The 25,341-nt window shown below is 37.9% G+C and overlaps 1 long non-coding RNA gene across 1 annotated transcript in view; it reads left to right on the top strand.

Moving 5' to 3' along the window:
- Positions 1-22,048, top strand: part of LOC124513942 (uncharacterized) — a 113,345-nt gene extending 91,297 nt beyond the window's left edge. Inside the window, exon 3 of the long non-coding RNA XR_006962553.1 lies at positions 21,911-22,048. This is a non-coding gene — a long non-coding RNA (uncharacterized LOC124513942). The remainder of the gene's footprint in view (positions 1-21,910) is intronic.
- The last annotated feature ends 3,293 nt before the right edge of the window (positions 22,049-25,341 follow it).

Here is a 25,341-nt window from a genome sequence, read left to right as displayed (position 1 = left end):
GCTGGCCTCATAGAATGAATTTGGAAGTTTTCCTTCCTTTTCTATGTTTTGGATTAGTGTAAGAAGAATAGGTATTACTTCTTAATTAAATGTTTGGTAGAATTCATCTATCAAGCCATGTGGTCCTGAATTTTTGTTTATTGGGAGTTTTTTGATTACTAATTCAATTTCTTTACTGGTTATTGGTCTGTTCAAATTTTTTATTACTTCCTGTTTCAGTTTTGGTAGTTTGTATGTTTCTAGGAATTTATATATTTCTTCTAGGTTGTCCAAATCATTGGCATATAGTTTTTCATAATATTCTCTTATGATTATACTTCTGTGATGTTGGTTGTTATTTATCCTCTCTCATTTCTGACTTTATTTATTTGAGTCCTTTCTCTTTTTTTTTTCTTGATTAAGTCTGACTAGAGACCACTTTCTTACACCATACACAAAAATATACTCAAAATGGATTGAAGACCTAAATGTGAGACCTGAAACCATACAAATCCTAGAAAAGAACACAGGCAGTAACTTCTTTGACATCGGCCATAGCAACTTCTTTCTAGGTATGTGTCCTGAGGCAAAGGAAACAAAAGCAAAAATAAACTATTGTGACTGCATCAAGATAAAAAGCTTCTGCACAGTGAAGGAAACAATCAACAAAACTAAAGGCAACCTTCAGAATGGGAGAAGATACTTGCAAGTGACATATTCAGTAAAAGGTTAGTATCCAAAATATATAAAGAACTTAGAAAACTCAACACCCAAAAACAAATAATCTAATTAAAAATAGGCAGAAGACATGAACAGACATTTCTCCAAAGAAGACATATAGATGGCCAGACACATGAAAAGATGTTCATCATCACCATCAAGGAAGTACAAATCAAAACTACAATGAGATGTCACCTCATACCTGTCAAAATGGCTAAAATCAGCAACACAAGAAACAACAGGTGTTGGTGAGGATGTGGAGAAAAAGGAACCCTCTTGCACTGTTGGTGGGAATGCAAACTGGTGCAGCCACTGTGGTAAACAGTATGGAGGTTCCTCAAAAAGTTAAAAATAGGGGCTCCCTGGATGGCTCACTTCCGACTTCAGCTCAGGTCATGATCTTGGAGTTCATGGGTTTGTGCCCTGCATCAGGCTCTGCACTGAGAGCTCAGAGCCTGGAGCCTGTTTCAGATTCTGTGTCTCCCTCTCTCTATGCCCCTCCCCTGTTCGCGCTCTGTCTCTGTCTCAAAAATAAACAAACATTAAAAAATGTTTTTAAAAAGTTAAAAATAGAACTACCCTATGATCCAGCAATCTAACTGCTAGGTATTTCCCAAAGAATACAAGAACACTAACTCAAAGGCATACATGCATCCCAATGTTTATAGGCAGCATTATTTACAATAGCCAAATTATGAAAGCAGCCCCAGTGTCCATCAATCGATGAATGGATAAAGAAGAGGTATTGTATCTATATGTGTATACACATAAACGCGCTCACACACATACGCACGCTGAAATATTATTCAGCCATAAAAAAGAATGAAATCTTGCTATTTGTAACAACATGGATGGAGCTAGAGAGTATAATTCTAAGTGATAGAAGTTAGAGACAGGCAAACACCATATGATTTCACTCATGTGGAATTTAAGAAACAAAACAAGGGAAAAGATATATATATATATATATATATATATATATATATATATATATAGAGAGAGAGAGAGAGAGAGAGAGAGAGAGAGAGAGAGAGAGAAACCCAGAAACAGACTCTTAATTATAGAGAACAAACTGACGGTTACTAGAGAGGAGGGGGTGGAGGACAGGTCAAATAGAGGAAGGGGATTAAGAAGGGTACTTATCATGATGCGCATAGGGTGATGGATGGAAATGTTCAATCACTATATTGCCCACTTGAAACTAATAGAACACTGTGTTAACTGACTGGAATTAAAGTAAGAAATTTTAAAAAAGAAAAGAGAAGGTAATAGCAATTTCTGAATATAACTTATTATTGTTAAAATAAGAAAATCAAGTTTTTATTTAATGGTAACAGTAAGGAAATGTTCCTGCTTTTGAGGATTTTTCAAAGTTATCCACATCTTGTCAATAAGCTTCAACTTTTCAATGAATCAGACAAGACAGTACATTTGGTGATACAGTTCACCACTTTGCTGAAGGGCAGAAGCAACCATTTTTTAATGTAGCTTTCCAGAAGATATCTGGGAAGCAGCAACAGATATATTGCCATTTTTAGCCTAATCATTTTGTTGACCACAAGGCAGAACGGCAGCAAGCTCAGATGGGAGAGCTGAAGTCATTATCCAAAGGTCAGACTTGATAAGCAGACTGCTATTTCTTCCCCTAACTCCCATATGTCTGGAGGGGCATGTGGGCAACAGGAGAAGCCAGAAAGCTCACTGTCAAAAAAGTAAAAAAGTATTTAAGTGATTTTATGCAAATAGAACTGGCTATATTCTGTGCAGAATGACAGGATTCCTGTCTTCAAGGAGTTCTTAGTCTCAACAAATGAGGAAACAGCAGGAATTTCAGGTAGATTCCATATCTGTCTTGTGGCTTGGCTCAAAGTAGGCATTCCACAAATGTCATCTGGATGATTGGGTGAATGAATGGGTGGACAGACCAGTAATGAATGAACAATGAACTCTGAAAGGTAATACTTTGGAGTTACTATTTGGAAAAGCAGACGACAACTTGAAAACCTTTAGCAGTATAACTTAGAAGTCAAGCATCAAATTCCACTAGACATTAAAGTAATTGAAATTTATACCAAGGGTGGAAATTACATTTATTATTTTTATTTATATGTTACATGAAAATAAAACTTAAAATTAAGAAGTCTAGCTCTTCTACCCTCCATTGAATTGCTATATTATGAAGATATAAGTTATGTTGAATAGTTTATCATAATTATTTTTATTTTAGAGAGAGAGTGCAAGTGGGGGATAGGGGCAGAGAGAGAGAGAGAACCTTAAGCAAGCTCCACTCTTAGCGCAGAGCCCAAAGATGGGCTCGATCCCATGACCCTGGGATCATTACCTGAGCTGAAATCAAGAGTCAGACACTCAACCAACTGAGCCACCCAAGTGCCCCTATCATAATTATTTTTAATCAATTTGATTTATTTTCTACCTAATCATCTGGAGATAACATTTGCACTTTTTCTTTCATTGATGGTAAGCTAGCCATCAGTAAAAACTTTAATCCTAGGGGCACCTAGCATGTGATTCTTGATCTCAGGATTGTGAGTTTGAGCCACACGTTGGGTATGGAGATTCCTTAAAAATAAAAACATGAAACAAAACTTAGAAAAATTAAAAAAAAAAAAACCTTTAATCCCAGTACAAACCCTACAGGGAAGATAACATACTACAAGGGAAAGATATGTAGCTGGAAGATGGGAGTTCCAGGCCCTCCTCACACTCATGTTATAACCTTGGGAAATCACTGAAGCTCCCCTGAGCTGCAGTTTTCTCATCTACCAAGCAAGGACATTAATATTTTTCTCCATCATAGGGATGTTGTGGAAGTACTTGGTAAGATGTGAAATTCTACGATAATGTCATTTATTGTTAGGGAAGGAGTTAGAAATAATATTCTGGTGTTCCAAGGTTTTGGTTTCTGGCATTTTAGTGTAGAAGGTGGAGTGCTGTCCCTGAATGTTGGCTATCACCCTGATATGGCTATATAAACAATTCCTGAACGTTACCATTAAATAAAATGTATTTAACGTGGCAGTTGAACAGATTGTAAGGTATAAGTTTAGATGCCATTTAGATGGTACTGTTCTTTTGAAGATTTCTCTTTATTTATCTCAGCTTTATTTATATTTGCCAGTCTACATGGCATATACCATGCATTTCTCTGGTTTGCAGTGACCAGAATAAAATTGTTTCTTTGATAGGCCCTCACAGCATTTGACAAGTAACAAAGTTGCTAGAAGCTTTTACTTTAATTGTGACTCCCACTAAACTGTAAAATAACCATTTCAATTTGGAGGATCATTATCTTACTAAACATAAATCATTTCACTATCCTCTAAAATGTGACTATGTTTAAGAGCAATAGACAAGCCACAGCCCCTCTCTGTGTGTTGGATGAGGTTGTAAGTGTGTCACCAAATGCTCAAAACCGGTTGTTACTGAAGAACAATCCTATCTCCAAGAGGGAAGACAATTATTAAGAATGAACTTAGAAAAAAAGACATTTTGTAGATGTATTAAAATAGAAAACATAAGCTGATTAGGCAAAGTTCCAAAGATTCATTAGTTTATTAAAGTAGATTGAAATGAATGTTTGAGAGATTTAAATAAATTAACCTTTAATGAGTACCCAGGGGCCAAGGAAAAAGAATGACAGGGGATTAGGAGTATTTTGTCTGATTGATGCATAATGCACAGTGATTAGGTTTTTTTCTGAATGCTCATTGCTGTATTACAATACTAATAAATAAAAAAAAGATTAAATTTAAAATATCTCTAGATTGTAATTGTTGCCTGCTCTTATGTGTACACAAATACCATGCTTGGATTTAATAGCAATCACTATAACTTTGCAGAAAGAGACAGGAATTTTTGTCATTACATCACTATATTTTGAAATGTCTCATATGTGAGCAAAGCTTTGGTCAATTAGGATAATTTATTCCTAACATGCTGGACATGCTTTTATCATTTCAGCATTAGATTCTTACTGAGTTTTGTAATACACGTGCTCTAAATAATATTAATTGATAGCAAGTTACTTAGAAGATGTATTGGTATTCAAACATATTATTTTTTTTAACTTTTATGTATTTATTTTTTTTGGGGGGGGGGAGGGACAGAAAGAAAGGGAGAGAGAGAATCCCAAGCAGGCTCCACACTGTCAGTGCAGAGCCTGACACAGGGCTCCATCTCAGGAACCGTGAAATCATAACCTGAGCCGAAATCAAGAGTCAGCCACTTAACCAACTGAGCCACCCAGGTGCCCTGAAACATCTTATTTAAAAAAAAAAACAAAAAACAAAAAACAAAAAACCTTTCTGTACTTCCTTACAACTTCTGGTTTATAATTAGAAAAATTCTTAAGATTTTTTTGGAGCAGTGTTGGAAATGCTTTGTGTTTTTTTTTTTTTTTCAGGGTGCCTTAACTGTATTACTATTAAATCATTTATTGACTTCAAAGTAAGTTTTGAGTTGGTGGTACTAGGAAGGCATTCTTCTAGGCATTCTTCTGTCTCATTTGCTACCCATTACTGAGTTTTATATCAAATTTTTATTAATGTGTTCTAGCTACACTTTTCTTGTTGTTTTACCTTAAACTCAGAGCTTGCAGATCACACGGTTCTATTCTCATTTTTCAGATGAGGAAACATTGACCAAGAAATACTTGCCCATTTCCCAACTGAGTTGTTGGAAGAACAGACACCATATAGTCTGTGCCTTTGTGTCCAGTTCTTCCACTATACTTAACTGCCTCCATAGCACTTTTTACATTTTACCAGATCCTTCTTTTTTTAAGTTTTGTTTTTGTTTTTGTTTTTAATTTTTATTTATTTTTGAGAGAGAGAGGGAGAGAGAGCAAGCACAAGTGGGGGAGGTGCAGAGAGAGAGAGAGAGACAGATAATCTGAAGCAGGCTCCAGGCTCTGAGCTGTCAGCACAGAGCCCGACACGGAGCTCGAACTCGCGAACCATAAGATCATGACCTGAACCGAAGTTGGATGTTTAACCTACTGAACCACCCATGCGCCCCTTTACCAGATCCTTCTTAAAGTTCAGTGGAATCACTGAAGAATCACTGAGGTTACAGATGGCATAAGCAAACCACACTGTAGCCTGATTTTATTAAAAATAGTTGTAGTTTAGACACAGTGTTTCCCAACATTCTTCATGACATTGTACACGTAGTGGAGTAAATGAATGATCTACTTGAGGGCAGGGGTGACTGGCCTATAGTCCCAAAGGTTGTAAGGTTTGAAGCCTATCCCCAAGGCAGTTTGGAATCTTTCTTGGGAGACAGGAAAAGAGACACAATAATTCTGAAGTATTCTAGCTGGTATCTCCTGGAGCAAGGAAATGAACATAATCCCGTAAATATACTTTGCCCCAAATTCCTCCAAGACTTCAGTTTCTTTTTGTTTTTTCCAGCAACCCTTCTAATCTTTCTTTCCACCTTTTCCATGGAAGCATTATAAATTGGACAAATTTAGATCTAACCTATTTATAGCACACAACCAATACAGTTCCCTGAATATTATAGATAATGAGTAAATGAACTTACCCTCTAAGTGTTACCTGATTTTAACTTAAAAAAACACTTTGGTCAGTGTATTCATTTGCTCCATTTAGAGCAATGGCTCTCAGTCCTGGCTGCACATTATAATCACCTGGCATCTTTTAAAAACTAGATCCCAAGGCCCCACCCAAACCAATTAAATCAGATTTATAGGGGGTGGGGCTCATGCACTGGTATTTTTTAAAAGTTCCCCCAGGTAATTTTAATATGTAGCCAGAAATGAGATGCACTCCTAACAAATCTGTGAGTTTGGGGACTTGATGGAAGCAGAAAGTAGTTAGTGAAAAACAAAAGAAGATGGCACTTCTTTTGGCACTGTTCACTTTGTGGCAAACCAGATTTGGGTCACATGTGTATCAGAGAAAACAATTGTCTTTTAGGAGCACAAAGTGAGGACTCTTAAATATAATTGGTTTACTATACTCTGACTATATGGTCATACTTGGCATCTGCCCAGTAGGCTAGACTGCCTGGTCAGGTATTCATGGCCTTAGCTCATTGCTATTCCAGTTCTTCCTTCCACCATCATCCTAGGCAAGTGCCCAACTTCCAGGAAAATCTGAGCCTATAATTTTACCAAGGCTGTAAATTTACCAGTCCAAATCTGTCTTCAAAGAATGCATTTCCCAAACCTGTGGGGAAGGGGCTCAAAAATATCAACAACAAAAAGAACATAATGGAAGATGGAAATTGATTCAGTTAGGGAGGAAATAAAAGTTGGAATGATCTTCTAAATCAAAGTAACTGTGGCTTTTGAAACCCATTCCAAGATCCCATGGATGTCAGTTGGATCTAGACGATGTTTAGGTGTGTTCCAGTCCTGGATTCTTCCTAGCAGCAGTTTTAGAAAGTTACAATGCTTTCACACTTTGACTTCACCTGGTACAACTGACTCCTCTATTGTTTAATCAGAATGGGTTGTCCACTTGCTGCCTCTGGGGTGCGTAGAACTTTAGGTGTTAAGAATCTGTGCAGTGTTTAAGATCTATTATCTCATGATGTAACAGGACTTTTAACTTCCATGCAGTGCTATTTTGTTGCAGAGAAACTCTTAAGTTGAAACCGATCATGGAATTGAATTCGGCTGTAGCCCTCTCTTCAAGGCAATCCATCACTTCCCAATCTCCTAGGAGCCCTGATTTGCTCTGTCAGTTGTTTGTCTCAAAGCATCTTTCTGAAATGAATTTACTTTAAAGTTAAAGATGATTAGAGTGCTTCTTCTCCAGCAGACAATTACATTGCTATATTCTTTGGCAGAAAGAAAAACTACGAAGCATTAATTTTTCCAAGCTTTCTTTGAGTATTGTTAAAGGAGAAACATCAGCTTAATCCAACATACTATAATAACCAAAAGACAACTGCTATTAAAATGCAAGATTTTCTAATAAGACCATTTTGAGGAGTTATTTGGGAGGAGGAGAAAAGAAAGAAATATGAAGGGAGGAATGGAAGGAATTTATGAAGTGTTCCTGACCTGCAAACACACGTTGTCTGTGAATACTGTAGACAAAATAAACCAAGTCTGAGAGCTATTATTAAAATGTTTTTCTCTCTTCTTAGCCCAGTAGTATGTTATCCTGCCTCTTACACTATTCTGCTTTATATTTCTCTGGATGAATTGATATCTTTTGACAGGCTTTATTAAGAATACATAGTAAAGGTCAAGTATAAGCCATTTGCTGATGTTTCCTGGCAGCCTTTATGTCATGGTAAACAGAGATTGGAAGTGGTTTTATATTCAGCATAGCATAGGCTTGGATTGTGCTTTTTCTCATACTGAAGCCCACAAACCTTGCATGATTTTCAAGACTGTGACTTAAGAGCTATAAAATGGAGTCATCTCAGACTCTTCTCATCCCCTCAACTCCCAGATCTAATTAGACACCAAATCCAGAGGATTCCACTTCATGAATATCTCTGAAATCCATTCATTTTTACCATGCATTGCCACTGTGTGAAGTAATAGTTACCATCATCTCTCCACCGTATCACCCTGGTGTTCTAACTGGTCTCTCTGTCTCTGGTGAGTTCTCACCAGTGCATCCTGCATTCTGCCATAACTGTAAGCTTAGGCACAGATCAGATGTTGACAGCCTTCCACCCAGAATACATACAACACCACAAATATCCAGAATGAACCCCAAGGTCCTGCAATAAGTGCTCTGATAAAAAGGCTCTGTGTATTCCTGTGGAGCGAGCTTTTGGGGATTAAGAAACTTTTCACTAAAGATTTGATCAACGTTTTGAAGGATGAATAAGAGCTCTCCAGGTAGAGATAAAGGGAAAATTGTAATTTAAGCAGAGGGAATGGTATGTACAGAGCACCAAACAGGGAGCCCAGAAACAAATCCAGCATATACTATCAATTGATCATCAGCAAGGATGCAAAGAATGTGCAATGGGGAAAACATAGTCTCTTCAGTAAATGGTGTCAAGAAAACTGATATCCACATGCAAAAGAATGAATTTAGACCCATATTTTACACATACAAAAAAATCAACTCGAAATGGATTAAACATTTAAATATAAAATTTTAAACTAAAATTCGTAGAAGAGGGGTGCCTGAGTGGCTCAGTTGGTTAAGCGTCCAACCCTGGATATCAGTTCAGGTCATGATCTCACAGTTGTGAGATCAGTCTGTACACTGGGCATGGAGTGTACTTAAGATTCTTTCTCTCCCTCTCCCTGTGCCCCCCCCAAAATAAATAAAAAGAAAAAATAAAATTCCTAGAATAAAACATAGGGAAAAGCTTTATGATATTGGTCTTGGCTGTGATTTCATGAAATGACACCAAAATCACAGGCAATGAAAGCAAAAATAGACAGGTGGTACCACATCATACTAAAAAGAAAACACACAGCAAAGGAAACAATCAACAGAGTGAAAGGCAACCTACTGAACGAGAGAAAACATAAGGACTTAATTTCCAGAATACACGAAGAACTCCTACAACTCAATAGAAAAAAAAAAAAAACCTTAATAACCCAATTAAAAAACAGGCTAAACCAAAGGAATTTTGAAGAAGAAGACCAAAGCAGGAGGCATCACAATCCCAGACTTCAGCCTCTACTACAAAGCTGTCATCATCAAGACAGCATGGTATTGGCACAAAAACAGACACACAGACCAATGGAATAGAATAGAAACCCCAGAACTAGACCCACAAACATATGGCCAACTCATCTTTGACAAAGCAGGAAAGAACATCCAATGGAAAAAAGACAGCCTCTTTAACAAATGGTGCTGGGAGAACTGGACAGCAACATGCAGAAGGTTGAAACTAGACCACTTTCTCACACCATTTACAAAAATAAACTCAAAATGGATAAAGGACCTAAATGTGAGACAGGAAACCATCAAAACCTTAGAGGAGAAAGCAGGAAAAGACCTCTCTGACCTCAGCCGTAGCAATCTCTTACTCGACACATCCCCAAAGGCAAGGGAATTAAAAGCAAAAGTGAATTACTGGGACCTTATGAAGATAAAAAGCTTCTGCACAGCAAAGGAAACAACCAACAAAACTAAAAGGCAACCAACGGAATGGGAAAAGATATTTGCAAATGACATATCGGACAAAGGGCTAGTATCTAAAATCTATAAAGAGCTCACCAAACTCCACACACGAAAAACAAATAACCCAGTGAAGAAATGGGCAGAAAACATGAATAGACACTTCTCTAAAGAAGACCTCCAGATGGCCAACAGGCACATGAAAAGATGTTCAGCGTCGCTCCTTATCAGGGAAATACAAATCAAAACCACACTCAGGTATCACCTCACGCCAGTCAGAGTGGCCAAAATGAACAAATCAGGAGACTATAGATGCTGGAGAGGATGTGGAGAAACGGGAACCCTCTTGCACTGTTGGTGGGAATGCAAATTGGTGCAGCCGCTCTGGAAAGCAGTGTGGAGGTTCCTCAGAAAATTAAAAATAGACCTACCCTATGACCCAGCAATAGCACTGCTAGGAATCTACCCAAGGGATACAGGAGTACTGATGCATAGGGGCACTTGTACCCCAATGTTCATAGCAGCACTCTCAACAATAGCCAAATTATGGAAAGAGCCTAAATGTCCATCAACTGATGAATGGATAAAGAAATTGTGGTTTATATACACAATGGAATACTACGTGGCAATGAGAAAAAATGAAATATGGCCTTTTGTAGCAACGTGGATGGAACTGGAGAGTGTGATGCTAAGTGAAATAAGCCATACAGAGAAAGACAGATACCATATGGTTTCACTCTTATGTGGATCCTGAGAAACTTAACAGGAACCCATGGGGGAGGGGAAGGAAAAAAAAAAAAAAAAAAAAAGGACGTTAGAGTGGGAGAGAGCCAAAGCATAAGAGACTGTTAAAAACTGAGAACAAACTGAGGGTTGATGGGGGGTGGGAGGGAGGGGAGGGTGGGTGATGGGTATTGAGGAGGGCACCTTTTGGGATGAGCACTGGGTGTTGTATGGAAACCAATTTGTCAATAAACTTCATATAAAAAAAAATAAAAAAAAATAAAAAAAAAACAGGCTAAAGACTTGAATAGACATTTCTGCAGAGATGCACAAATGGCCAACATATGAAAAGATGCTTCATGTCACTAATCATGAGAGAAATGCAAATCAAAACTACAATGGATATCACCTCACACCTGTGAAGATGGCTATTAATAAAAAATAATAAGTGTTGGTGAGGATGTGGACTAATTGAAACTCTTGTACATTGTTGCTACGAATGCAAAATGGTAGAGCTGCTATGGAAACATATGGATGTTCCTGAAAAAATTGAAACTAGAACTATATGATCCAGCAAGCTCACTTCTGGTTATTTATCCCAAGGAATTGAAATCAGAATGTTAAAAAAATATTAGCACCACTATTCATTGTAGCACTATCCACAATAGCAAAAGTGTGGAAATAACCTAAATGTCTGACAGATGAATGGATTAAAAAAAAAAAACAAGTAGTATGTATGTACAATGGGATATTATTCAGCCTTAAAAAAGGAAATCCTGTAGTATGTAAGAACATAGATGAACCTTAAAGACATTATGCTAAGTGAAATAAGCCAGTCACAGAAGGACAAATCTTGCATGATTCCACTTTATATGGGGTATCTAAAATAGTCAAACTCATAGAATCAGAGAGTAGAATGGTGGTGGTTACCAGTGGCTGAGGGGAGGAGAAATGGAAAATTGCTAGTCAATGGGCATAAAGTTTGAATTATGCAAGATTAATACACTCTAGAGATCTGCCATACAACATCATGCCTGTAGTGAACAATACAGTACTGTACACTTAAAAGTTTAACAATGTAGATTTTATGCTGTGTTATTACCACAATAAAATAATTCTTTTTTAAGAAAAAAGAAGCACAGACATGAAAAGGCCTAGCATATTTGAGGAATTTGAAAAGTTTGGTATGAATGAAGCAAAGGGTACTTGTGGGAAGTGAAATAGCAAGAAATGAAGTTGATGCAGTACTTTGGGCCAGATTTTCTGTGTACTTATCTGCCTTCCTTTCTAGTTGTGATCTTTTTGAGGAAAGAGACTGTCTTATCAAGTCCTGAAATGCTGGGGCCTAGCATATTGCCAGCCCCACAGAAATGTTTCAATGAATTAGATGAATAAGAAGAGAGACTATCTGTCAATATTATTTTATAGATTCAGCCATTCCAATACATACTGAACACCTCAGACTCCAGGCTGGAGCAAAATGAAGATCCTAGTTATTATTTTTTTTAATGTTTATTTATTTATGTTTGAGAGAGAGAGAGAGAGAGAGAGAGCAGAGGAGGGATAGAGAGAGAGAGAATCACAAGCAGGCTCCACACTGTAACCGACTGAGCCACCGAAGAGCCCCAAGATCCTACTTATTCTTTTATACAACAACAGTAAGACTTGTTTCAAACACAAATTAGTTCTTTTTTTTTTTTTTGAAGGCTTTTTTCCTTTATAGTCATGTCATCTTCTCAAAGACTAGATTCTAGCTTTCTTCCAAGTAGTAGGTTTGACTTCAGCCCAGGGACATCTCTAAAGGAGTTTATCTCTTGGTGACACCCTGTATTGATACTCCTCAGGTGGAATTTTTATAGTGGAGGTATGGATCTACAAAGGATGTATTAATATATTACAGAAACCTGTTTTCTCCTGTGTGTTTAATTTCATAGCTAATGCAGGGTTGTTTATCATACATTCTTGAAAAACTAGTCCAAATGGGGATCAAATATTGGGAATGCAGAAAGCATAACTCCAAAACATTAGTGATACAGTATAGCAAAATTAATGGGGTGGAGGGAAGGAAAAAGGATAAATCTTTCAAACATGTAAATGAGGATTTACTGTATTTATGTAGTTCTATCTTTAGGGACTTCTAAATCACAAACTCATCATTGGTTAATTATAAGGCAATTAAAATTGTAGTGCAGCGATTGGGTAAATAGTTAATGAAGACTGAATGAAATGAAGAAAGGAAATCTAGTGAAATTAGTGTGTACAATTTGGGGAAAACAAAGATACAAATGTTATTCGTGCAGGGCATCAGTCTGAAAGGATACCAATATCCTTCTAGCACTAATTGATAAAATTAACTCTGCAAAGACCAAAGGAGTTCCAGCTCTCACTCTCTCCTTCAAAGCATCCTACACTGGCACGCAGATTTATCTGACTGCTACTTCAATTTTCACTCACTTACAGCATGTGAAATTATTTTGTTGAACCTTGTTTACAATGTATTTACTGGCATCTTAAGAATCTATTAGAGGGGCGCCTGGGTGGCGCAGTCGGTTAAGCGTCCGACTTCAGCCAGGTCACGATCTCGCGGTCCGTGAGTTCGAGCCCCGCGTCAGGCTCTGGGCTGATTGATGGCTCAGAGCCTGGAGCCTGTTTCCGATTCTGTGTCTCCCTCTCTCTCTGCCCCTCCCCTGTTCATGCTCTGTCTCTCTCTGTCCCAAAAATAAATAAACATTGAAAAAAAAATTTTTTTAAAAGAATCTATTAGAACAAACTGGCGTACTCTGTGTGCAGTAACTGTTACTACGCAAAGGGCTGGCTCAGCCAAGGCTCCTGACCAGATCCAGTTGACTAGCTAGTTTTCAAAACCAGCAGAGTGGTTTCTGCAGGGAGAACTGTGCTTGCTTTTGATAATTACCTCAGCTTTATGAAATCAATCTGCCTGAAGGGAAGACCTCATTACAGATCTGACAAGATAGACTCCAGTTTCAATACCAGAACAACTCTCTGTCCTCAGGCTCTGAAATCTGCAATTATTTATTTTATTTAGACAGAGACACCCATAATACAGTGCCTCTGGGCACATTCTCAGGCAAGTATTAAACAGATAACCTAATGGTCAGTGTGTTAGGAACCTACCCTTTTCTGTCACTCAAGTGGAAAATTGGTCAACAGGAATCGCAGCATGGCCTAGAGCCAGCTCAAAGTAGGCACTGATCAATCACCATCTTTCTAATCCCCCGCCCTTAAAGATGTGGAGAGAAGGGTAGTTGCTGTAACTGTTCTCAGGGATAAACTGCAGGAAAATAAGACTTTTTCTTCTCCGTTCCTCTGAAGACTGCCAGACTTTATCCTAAGGAAAATGATAAATCACCTATCTACCATCTGTCACTTTGAACTGTTCTATCAAATCAACATTTTTTTTGAACTTTGTTTTCATTGAGGAATGTGATTTTGCTGTGTTTCCCAAGCCTTAAATTGTATGGGAGAAAAGAATCCTGAAGCATTCTTCTTCTTGAAGTTGGAAATATATATTTTGCCTTCCTGCTCACAGAACTCAAGCACCTTAACAGATTTAGTTCAGACTTTTCTGAAATAATTCACCTTTACTAGGCCTGTGAGATGTCAGCCCCACAGGAAAAACACAGGTAACATTCTGAGCATAGGAAAATACGGGTTTGGAGAGAAATAGTCCTTTTCCATTCCAGCTCTAGTGTCACTGTTAGTAGTTTTCTAACAATAAAGCAGCCAGCTGAAACTGAGCAGTGATTAAAGCTTTGAGAGGAAGCATTTCAGTTGTAAGGGTAAAGTGTGGTTCTTTCATGTTGGAAAGTTCAAGGTGACAAATATGGTCTCCTCTCCTAAAAATAGCACAAGCAAAGAGCCATCACTGACTATTCCCAGCATTATTTATTAATGTTTTACCCTGATGGTTGTGTATTATCTGAAAGAAAAAGAGGGTTATAACATGAATGCAAAGCTAACATCCTCTAAGCCGTAAATAGGATGTAGCCTCAGGGCCTAAAGAGCCACACCACTTGAATTTTCTTATTCTGCTTTTGAGGCAAATTCATAGGAACCCTCGATTAGACTAGAAAGGAACTATACACTTATTTAGTGTGTAATATGTGGTAGATCCTAAATATACATTCTCTCATCGAACTTTACTCACTTCCCTATAAGAAGGGGCATTATCATTCCCACTTTACAGTGCAGAAACAATCCCAGAGAAATCAAGTGGCTTATTTATACCTCTTGTAAATGGTACACCTAGTAAGTAGCAGATGTGGGTTTGAATCCAGGTCTTATTGTAGAGCAGCACTGTCCAATAAAATTTGGGGGTGATGGAAAGAGTCTGTACTGTGCTTACTGATACAGTAGCCACTAGGCGCATATGGCTGTTGAGCACCTGAAATGTGGCTTAGTGATGCTGAAGAACTGAGCTTTTCCTTTCATTTCATTTCATCTAGTTTATTTAAACTTAGATTTTTAACAGCTATACGGCTACTGTGGCTGATGGCTACTGTGTTGGATAGTACATCTCTAGGGATTGCCTCTTCTTGACTGCAGTTTGTAAAGCAGGGATCTATAACCCAGTATCCATAGAACTATTAAGAAAAGATCCATATATGGAGTTTCTTTTATAGTATTTTCTCATATAAGATCTTAGTCCGGGGAAGGACAGTGCTGCCTTTTTCATTGGAGAATGAAGTTATGCATAATCAAGGTTGGGGGTAGAGTGTATGACCATCTACCAGCACTCCCCAAAGAGTCTCCAGGGATCCTGGATTAGAGGGGATACCAAGAATGCTGAAGGAACCCAAATCACACTTCCCTTCATGACAGCCCCAGCAGCAGGTTGGTTAGCATCTGGGGTGGGAAACACAACTATTGTACCTAAGTTGTAGCAGAGTTCAGATCGATACACTTGTCTGGAGTGTTTGTAACATTGTACAAGGCATCATGCCAGGCATCTTGGAGGAAGAGATTTTTAAAATGACTGGGATGGGACACCTGGGTGGCTCAGTCAGTGGAACATCTGACTTCAGCTCAGGTCATGATCTCACAGTTTGTGAGTTCAAGCCCTGCATCGGGCTCTGTGCTGACAGCTCAGAGCCTGGAGCCTGCTTCGGATTCTGCATCTCCTTCTCTTTCTCTGCCCCTCCCCCGTTTGCAGTCTGTATCTCTGTCTCTCAAAAATAAATAAACATAAAAAAAATTAAATAAAGTTACTGGGAGGTAAAGTGTGTAGTAAAGGAGTTTACAACTTAGTGTCAGTGAGTAAGGCATGAGATAAGGGAGGATAAGAGAAATACTCAGAGAACTATAGCACAAGGCATGCTCTAAAAGGCATATGAAAAATGCAGATGAGAATCTGAGGGGAACCAGAACAGTGTTTTAGAATTTTAAAAAAGCCCAAGTTCCTTGCTGTATTGTTTATTAGCTGCATGACTAATAAAATTGGGAAATTTACCTAAATTCTGTAAGATTCCCTTTCTTTGTTGTAAAATGGGAATAATTAGAAAAGAAAATGAAAAGATAATGTTTGTAAAAACAGAACACATTCTTAACAGCCAATGAATGGTTGATCCCCTGGTAGCCCTGTTCCATTGCTGTGTATGTCATCAGTTGGGTGGAAGTGGATAAGGAAAGGCATCATGAAGGAAATAACATCGGAGATAAACCCTAAGAGAAGGATAGTATAGTATTTTGAAAGTTGGAATTCAAGAAGTTGGTGATGGAGCAATGTGAGCTAAAGGTGTGGAGACAAGGAAATTACTGGAGTGATTCATTGAACACCATGTAGTCCCATTTTCCTAGAGTGTCAGTCTTTTCTACTCAAAGTGTGATTCCCCACACCAGCAGCGTCAGCATCATCTGGGACTTGTTAGCAAAGCAGATCACAACCCAGACTTATTAAATCAGAATCTGCATTTTAACAAGATCCCCTGGGAACATGTGTGCACATGAAAGTTCAAAAAGTGTTGGGGTAGAGTACAAGCTGAAGCATAGTGAAAGACAGTGCTCAGAATGGGTGGGGCCTTATTTTGAAGGCCTTGAATGCCTGACCAGTAGTTTAGGGAATCACTAAAAAGTTGCTGAAGGATCACTATCAATAAAAATCTGCCTGTCACCTGTATCACACCTTGAAAGAGTGACATGAATGTAAATTTTTCCCTGGAAGCTTTTATGTTCACCACCATTCAAGCAAGCTCCTTAGTAGAAAAGGCTTTTGGCCTTTTTCTTTGTCATCACTTTCCCTGTTACCTTCGCTCCCCTATTAATCGTTTACAATTACTGTTGTTTCAGCTAAACCAGTTATACAGAATATTGAACTCATGAAATTAACAAAGTAGGTTTCATTTGTTTGACATGAGCTAAGACCTGGCACTAAGAAATGTTCATTTGTTTTGGCTGCTAGCCACTGTGGCCACAAAGTGATACTGCAGGCCAGGTCTGTTAGACATTGCAAATATTCCCCCAGAAGTAGCAAGTGGAGCAACTCCGTAGTGACAGCTGAAAATATGGAGTCAGAGGTTTTCAGGCCTATGCTGAGGAAGGACGGGAAGCTTCCAGGGATAGATAAATCCTACAAAAGCACCTACCAGCACACTAAGGTCCTAACCATTATCCTAATAACCCCTTGTTTCTCCAAAAGTTTTGAAGTAAAAACTAATTTGGAGACCCTCTACTTCCCCTGATTTCAGACTGAAGTCAGCTGGAAAATAGGATTCAGGTTACAGAAATTTGTTTCATACACAAATTAGCTATAATGTTACTTTTGCCAAAAACGGATACTCTATTTTTTCAATCTAAATGTCTGTCTGGACATTGCTGCCTTGAATTGAATTTACCAGATTTCTCAGTAGCTAACCATTTTCTTTCAAAGGGAATTAATCCAGAGTATAATTGTGTTTCCTGTTTGCTAAGATTGTGCCACCTTAAGTCTATGGCCCGCAGCTGCAAATAAGAAGTGGCAGGGACCCACATGGTCATATTTCCGTACCATAACCTGGAGCAATCATTAAAAGTGTTAGATTGCATCATGAAGGTTAGTCCTAATTTGACCTGATGGTGGAAAGCTCTGTAAAGTGAATTGTGACAGTAACTCTAACAGCAGCTGGGCACAAAGAGATCATTGATCTTCTTTCACAAGAGTCAGGAAAATTCTTCAGTGCTCCCCTCAAAGCCCAGGAATCATTTGCATCTGTATGGCAGACATCATTGCCTGTGAACTCACTGAGAAACACACTTCATTCTGAGATGTTTAATTTGCTGGCTCCATTGGGTGAGAAATGTCATTCTCCAAGGACCCCACCCCCACCCTTCCCCCAATATGCATACTTTCGAAAGTGTGTGTTATGAAGTCAGATAATCTGTATTTTGACGTGACATGAAGTAACAGCTGGTCAGCTCTCTAAACCAGTCAACCTGGTTTTAGATGAGGTTACGTTACCACATGGACTTAATTGTGATCATAAACTACAGCAATAGCAAAAATCTGTAACACTCATGTTTATTATGTTTTCCTTTATTTTTTATCAATTTTTGCTTCCCTTTAGACAAACTGTATATTTTGTGGGGTTAGGCAGTGAGGGGACAAGATGGGAGGAGACATGAATGAGCAAAGTTTAAAGTTTTATTACGTTTATCCTCAGGAATAAAAGGGCAAGGACAATGAGAACTATCTAAGACTTTAGAAAATGTCTAACATTGCTCTGTTAAACTGTTCATGGCTCGCTCGTCTATTTTTCTTGCAGTGACTATCAATAGGACGCTTACAAAGTTAGACGTGCCATGAACTCATTTTAGGGACAATAAGCAAGTTAATAGTTGAATAAAATGCATCCTACTTCGTAGGCAGATTGGGGGAGATGAAAAAGGAACCCTCAAAATAGAGGAGGCAGGAGTTTTTAAAAAGGCCAGCAAAGCAAGGTGAATCTCTGGGAGCACAGCAAGGAATGGTCCCCTGGCCAAGAAGTACCCCCTGGATTTAGGCTCTATAGATAAGATTCCTGTGTTGCATAAAAGAATGAACTAAATAACCGCAAAAGTTTCCCCCTAGTCTAACATTTTCCTAATATCTTTTTAATCTAATGATTTCATCATGTATAGTGGGAAATTAGTAGAACTAGCTTCCATAAGAGATTTAAAGATAAATTCTATAGTTTTGGTGAGAATTACAATATGGTAATTGCTTATATTTTACATTTAAGTCATAATTTCTGCAGGAAGAATCCTTGAAATTAAAGTGGTAGTGTTCTTTTTAGAATTTAAATAATTGTAATGGGGCTATTTTACTTACAATAGCATTCAGCATGGATCACATATACATGACACAGAAAAGATCTTCTAAGTACCTATTGATTTACTGATTTATTGGCTTTATTTTGTGTCGTCTTAGGGGATGAATAAAAAAAATACAATAAAAGTGGCTAGAAAGCACTGGTGTCATAGGATTTTGCTATCTATATAGCCCTTGTTCTCAACACTACAAATCTTTGGAGACTGTATGGGGTCCCAGAGAATATAAAATGTGGATGCATATTCAATCAGTCAACTTACTGAGTGGCATGTCTTTCTCACCTTGATATGAGGTCCTTTTCTATAAGAAACAGGCCTGTGATGTTGTGCTTAAATTATCAGGATTGCCACATAATCTGGATCATATATGAGGTGGACACAGAGAAAGTACTTGAAATCTCAGTTTTATTTAGTGCCAAACAAAAATCTGTATGCTAGGAAGAGTAACAAAATACCTAAATCCCTAAAATTATCATCTGGGACTAAATAAACAGTAAAACAATTATAGTCAAATATCTATGACTGAATACTTTTAATTTAGCAGATTCTTTTCCTGGACTCCAACTTCTAGAAAAAGGAAAAGCCAATAATGAAAAGATTCAATGAGGAAAAAAGGTCTATCCTTGAATCAGAGCAAATTCAGACCAGTCTCTGCACATTGCACATCAACAACCTAGGAATTGAAATGGAATAGAAATAGAAATTCAAAATTATGGTAGTGGCAGTTAATATTTATTGAGTATCTGCTATATGCCAGATGTAATGCAGAATCTTCTACATACATAATTTCATTTTAATCCTTTTAACAATCCTATGAGTTAGGCACTGTTATTAGCTTCCTTTTATAGATTATGGCTCTGAAGTTCTGTAAGATCTTCAGTCATCTACTTAATAAGGCAGGGAAATGGACTAATATATTATTCTGTGAAATTATCAAATGCAAAACAAAATAAGGAAAAAAATTTCTGATTAACCATCATTAATCAGAACCTCCTAATCCCTGAGCATTCCTTTTGATCAAGCTTTCACCTTCTTGCAGTATAGTTCTCCAATGATGGAGATGCATTTGAATTCTAATTATTTTAAGTAATGTTGATATAATCAGCATCATAACTTCTAAGTTGTGGCATTAATTCTTGATTATCAGCTATCACGTCTTTACATAGGTTAATGGAATGAGTCACCTACCCCGCCCTGTGGAGTATTAATTCATTAATACTATATGCCATTCACTATATGCCAGGCATGGTGATAGGCACCAGGGATACAGTTGTGGGTTGGGAAGAATTTTGGGGGGAAGATCCTCGTTAGAAGAGTTTACAAGCTGAAAAATTTTGTTTTTTTTTAAATTCATTTAGAATAAGATAATCATAACTTTAAATATATATTTTTTGTCTTGTTAATCTTTGCAACAACCCTGTACAAATGTTATCACTCCATTTTTACACATTATGAAACTAAGAGTAAGGGAGATTACATGAATTGCCAGCTAGTAAAAGACACAGCTTTGGGTTTTAGCCCTGATCGAAACACATGCTGTATTCACTATGCCATTCCATCCCCCATAGAGCTTGTTTTGGTCAGTATAATATTGCAGAAGGAAATACCAAGAAAAGTTTTTCTAACAGTACACTACTCACATTTGACCCTGGGACCACTCAGGTGCAAGAAACCTCTTCATTTGTAAATTGTATAAAAATCTAGTCTTCTTTGAAAATAGTCTTGGCCTTATCTGAATGTTTTTTAATACATTGTTATGTATTTAATACATTGCTATGTATTGATGTTTGTTTCCTTAGTTCTTTCTAATCATGATAGGGATTTAGTAGAACATGGATATGATGCAGTGAACAGTTGACTTAAGATACAGAAGTGAGTTTTCATTCCTTCACTTAGTTACTCAGGTGATGTAAAGGAAAAATGTTTGACAAATCCCAGAAGACCTTTAATGGAGGTGTGCCAAGTGGAGTCTGATTGCTGAAGAAATGGTATTTATTATGTGGGCTGAAAACATTAGCCTAGGGATACTTTAACTAAAACCAATAATGTACAGACATTTTGTTAGGATCTTAGCAGTCATTTTACTGAAACTTGATTGACTTTTAGCTGACTGGACTCCAAGCTTTTATTGACCGTTTACAACATCGCCTCAAGAATTGTATAGCTGCTGCCCATTGAAACATTGAGGGTTAAAGAATGAGCCTGGCAGGCCAACCTGATTCCTCTTTTGATAGGATTAGGGAACCAGTGGCTAAAAGGCTTAAGAGAGATCACCTAACTTTGGTCTTTAACAAAGCTTTGATTCCACATTTCATGAAGTTTTAATTGAAACACTTGAAATTCCAGGTGCTGCTGCCAGATGAGTAAGAAACCCTCTGCTCCTCCCTGGCTGAAGCATGTAAGACCTAGAGAGTAGACAGTGCCTTCTGCCGTTTTAGATGATGCAGCAGCAACTAGTAAAGTAACCATGCTCTGGCATCATTTGCAATGGATAGAAGTAGCACTAGCCAAACCCGGGTCATTACTCCCCAGCACTCCAACTACTAACTAATCTCATTGCAAGTTCTGTATCTTTGTTTCCTTCTCTCATTTGCCATAGAATTGTGGTTTTCTTTTCTAGAAACCTCTGTTATTGTTGGCAGTGACTTTGATGCCAGAATGCTCTAATGATATCTGCATCACCTTGCAGTGAAAGAATGGAAAAATGTCAAGGGACAGTCTGAGGAATACATAACCAAGCTTTTTCAAAGGAACCGTGGGTTTAACCATAGCCACATTTAAAGAAGACCTTATCTCTTTTAAGGAAGGAGGTAGAAGATAATTTGATAGCTTGTGGCCAAAAATGCTAATTTCCCAGAAACGTCAGGGATCTTCTTATAAGACTGAGTGACAGTCTTACAAGACCCTATGTTTTAAATCTGTACTTGTCAACAAAATCTGGAAAAATTACAGAAGGCAACTGGTTTTAAGGAATTCACCTATTATTCCTAGTTTTTTAAGATTTAGAGTTTTCCTCTAGTGGCTCATATAATACAATCTAGAGACATCCCAGTCCTTAATGGAGTCTGGATTTTGGCTTTCTTTTTCTTCTTTAGGATTGAACCAGCTGCCCTTTGACCCTGCCAACAACAACGAACCCCTGCAGTTTGGTAGTGCCAGTGGCCCTCTGGTCACAGAAGGCCTCATTGAGAATGGAGGGGAGTCAAGCAAGAAAAGAAAGAGAACAAATGCTCCTTCAGGTAAGCTAGGCAATAATGCACTGTCTTAAGCCAGTGCTATTGAGTCAGCATTTTCCCAGAGCCTAGTATGTGATTGACACTTCGCTGGGATTTGTAGAACCACAGAAATGAGAAAGAGTCCCCTGCCCTCAGTGAACTCACAGTGGGGTAGAGTGGGGGGAAAACACATACAAGAATAACTAATAATGAGATAGAGTATTATTGGTGATGTGGCTAACTGTGGAAAACAGGAGGAAAAACCCTATGGGAGCACAAATGGGGAAGAGTATAATTCAGCCTTGGGCATTGTGGAACACTTCACAGCAGAAGTGACCTTTGTAGCTGACCCTTGAATGGGTAGGCTTGACACACACACACAAAAAAAAGATGAGTAAAAAACATTGATTTAAGTAGAAGGATTTCATGAGTGAATGCTTTCACTGTATGTTTTTCTTTGTGTGTCCATGTGGTGGGCTACCCTCACTTTTACCCGTAATGCAGATAACTGCATATATTTGCATCTCCCCACCCCAGCCTTGTTTCCCCCAGTGCACAATATGTCCACATGTGTTTTATGCCCTCATAGTTCTCTTAGAACAGGTGACGAGCTGATTGCCCTAAACCGTTTATAATAGTCAACTGAGTTTTTATCCTCCCCTACAATCCTCCTTTACCTTCATGTTCCATTAGCCTATTCTCAGGTTAAATTTCTCCAAAACGAGTGGGGAAGCAACAGGAGAACCAATTCTTAACTGATCATTTGATACTTTAAAATTGTATCTCTTTGTTGCTTGGCTATTCATTTGAAAACAGTATCCACAGTATGTAGAAACTGATCTGAGATTGGGGATTAGCCTAATAGACACGTCACGGTGTTTTGTTTTGTTCTGTTTTTGTTTTTTGTTGTTTTTTTTTTTTTTACTATTTTATATTCACCTTGTAACATGGAGCATGTTTACAAACATATAAGATCATATCTGATTCTAAGATTATAAGTCTTTTCGCTTATAAATCAAGGTATTTGTCAAATACAAATTTGGAAAACAAAAACAGTAAAACACAGGTCTCTGGAGCTCTCAAGAAGACTGATTTTTAGACAGCTGTATTTTCTGGAACATTGGAAAAGCATAGTTTATAGCTAAAGAACTGGTGTGAGTTCTAATCCCAGCTCTATTTCTGTTTGTGGCCTGGGGGGGTGGTTCCTTAACCTCTCTGAGTTTCACTTCAATTGTAAAGTAGAAATGGAACTAAAACCCACCTATTAGGATTTAAACACAATTGTATAAGGTAAAGTGCTTAGCATGATGTGTGCACACAGTAATCACTTAATAAATGTTGCTATTTTGTTATCATTATTATTATATGATAATATTATGAACTTTACCTGTTTGAGTATCAACACATGTCACATTTTTAGGTTAACCATTATGGATACAAATTTGTGTGTGTGTGTGTGTGTGTGTGTGTGTGTGTGTGTGTGTGTGTGTAAATGTATCTGCCTTTTTAAGGCATGTATTCAACTCTGATCATTTAGAGGCATAATTCCAGATATTAGTTATTGTACTGCACTCTAATACTCTATTATAGTTTTCAGGGTTTACTAAGGAATATAGGCCTTTTATCTCTACAATAAAATGTCCTACAGTCTGGTAGCTTTTTAGTTATTACAGCCATATTTTATACATGTCCTGTCTCCTTTCTGCAGTCTGCAGTCACTTCTGGTTTCTCTCAGTGTCCCTTCATGCAGCAGCCCTTTTTCTCCTTCTAATCAGTTACAAACACTAAAAAACAAAAAACCCAGGGGCACCTGGGTAGCTCAGTTGGTTGAGTATACAACTCCTGCTCAGGTTATGATCTCACAGTTTGTAAGTTCAAGCCCCACGTGGGGCTCGCTGCTGTCAGTGCAGAGCCCACTTCAGATCCTCTGTCCTCCCTCTCTCTCTGGCCCTCCCCTGCTTGCAGTCTATCAAAAATACATTTAAAAAATAATAAAACATTTTAAAAAAGCCAGCCATCTCCAAGTTGGTATGTCAGATCCGTATGTTAAATCAGCTATAAGAGAACCTGCTATGGAAAGAGTTAAAGGATTTAGGGCATCAACTTTAGGAAATCTATTTTGGCTGCTCTGAGGCCTTTTTTGATCACTTATTAGTTTTTCCACTGTGTTCTTAATAAGTGATGTGCTAGTTTAGAGTAATACCTCCTGAACTGTAGTTAATTCATGAGAGTGGGGAAAGGGGTATGAATTCATTGGAATTGTGAAGTAACTTTAAAGAATTGCAGTTTTATTTCTAATGAGCATATTCAGTGAGAGCAAAGTAACTGTTGCAGATATAGGATTTTAGCAATAGATTATACTAATCTACAATTAGCAGAATCAATTTGCATTCAAATAATGAATATGCTGAGGTTCTTAAAAAAAAAAGACTATTTTCTTTAAATAGGTGAAATAGGCCCTGGCAGGCTAAATTAGCTCTCTTGCAATCTTTTTCACACTGTTTGCTTAGTGAACCCTTTCTTTGTAAGTAGTACCCTTTCTTTGTGACTCCAGCCCAGGTTAAATTGCCACAAATTCCAAAAATGTGAAGTCCAAATTAATGAGGTTTTACTATATGGGGAAGCACTTATAATTGCTCAGCTGGCAACCTTACAGCATTATAAATGGGTAGATTGCTTTGTAATTGTATTTTCATCCTTTGTCACTGTTCCCTGCATCTCAGCAAGGAGGAAGGCTAGGGTTGGAAGTCCTTAACAGAACTACCAGTCATTTCAGTCCTAAGCTGAGCTACACATCCAGATATTATATCACTGAACCATGTGACCCCTTTGAATCAAAGCCATCTTTCTCACTCTCCTGTCACTGCAAATGAGGAGGGGTCTTTGACTGCAGTTCTAGTTCCTCACTACACATTCTGGTTTTCTTCCTTTCCCATCCCTCTTATTTCATCCTTTTCTACAATTTGCCTCTCTCCTTTTATACTAAAATTGATTTCTAAAAGGTCACAAGTGACCTCCAAATTGTCAAAGTCCGTGGCCTTTTGGCTGGTCTCAACCATTTTGACCTGTTTGGTTCACTTGATGCTGTTAACAATCTTCCCTACCTTGAATTCTCTCTACTTCTGCTTTCCTTGGCAATGCACTTTACAGATTCCTCATCCTTTTCTGTCTACTTCAAGCATTCTTTCTCCTTTCTCTCCCTACCTCCACTTTCAGTGAGTATACTATTATCCACATTTATAGGTGAAGAAATAAAGGTTTGATAAACTAACCTAAGGATGAACACCTAGCAAGTGGTTTAGGCAGGCCTC

Source organism: Lynx rufus, unplaced genomic scaffold (genome assembly GCF_022079265.1).
Source record: "Lynx rufus isolate CCGP_SWC_20201006 ecotype Redwood Valley unplaced genomic scaffold, mLynRuf1.p SCAF_19, whole genome shotgun sequence".
Taxonomy (NCBI): domain Eukaryota; kingdom Metazoa; phylum Chordata; class Mammalia; order Carnivora; family Felidae; genus Lynx; species Lynx rufus.
This window is presented reverse-complemented; position numbering and strand designations above follow the sequence as displayed.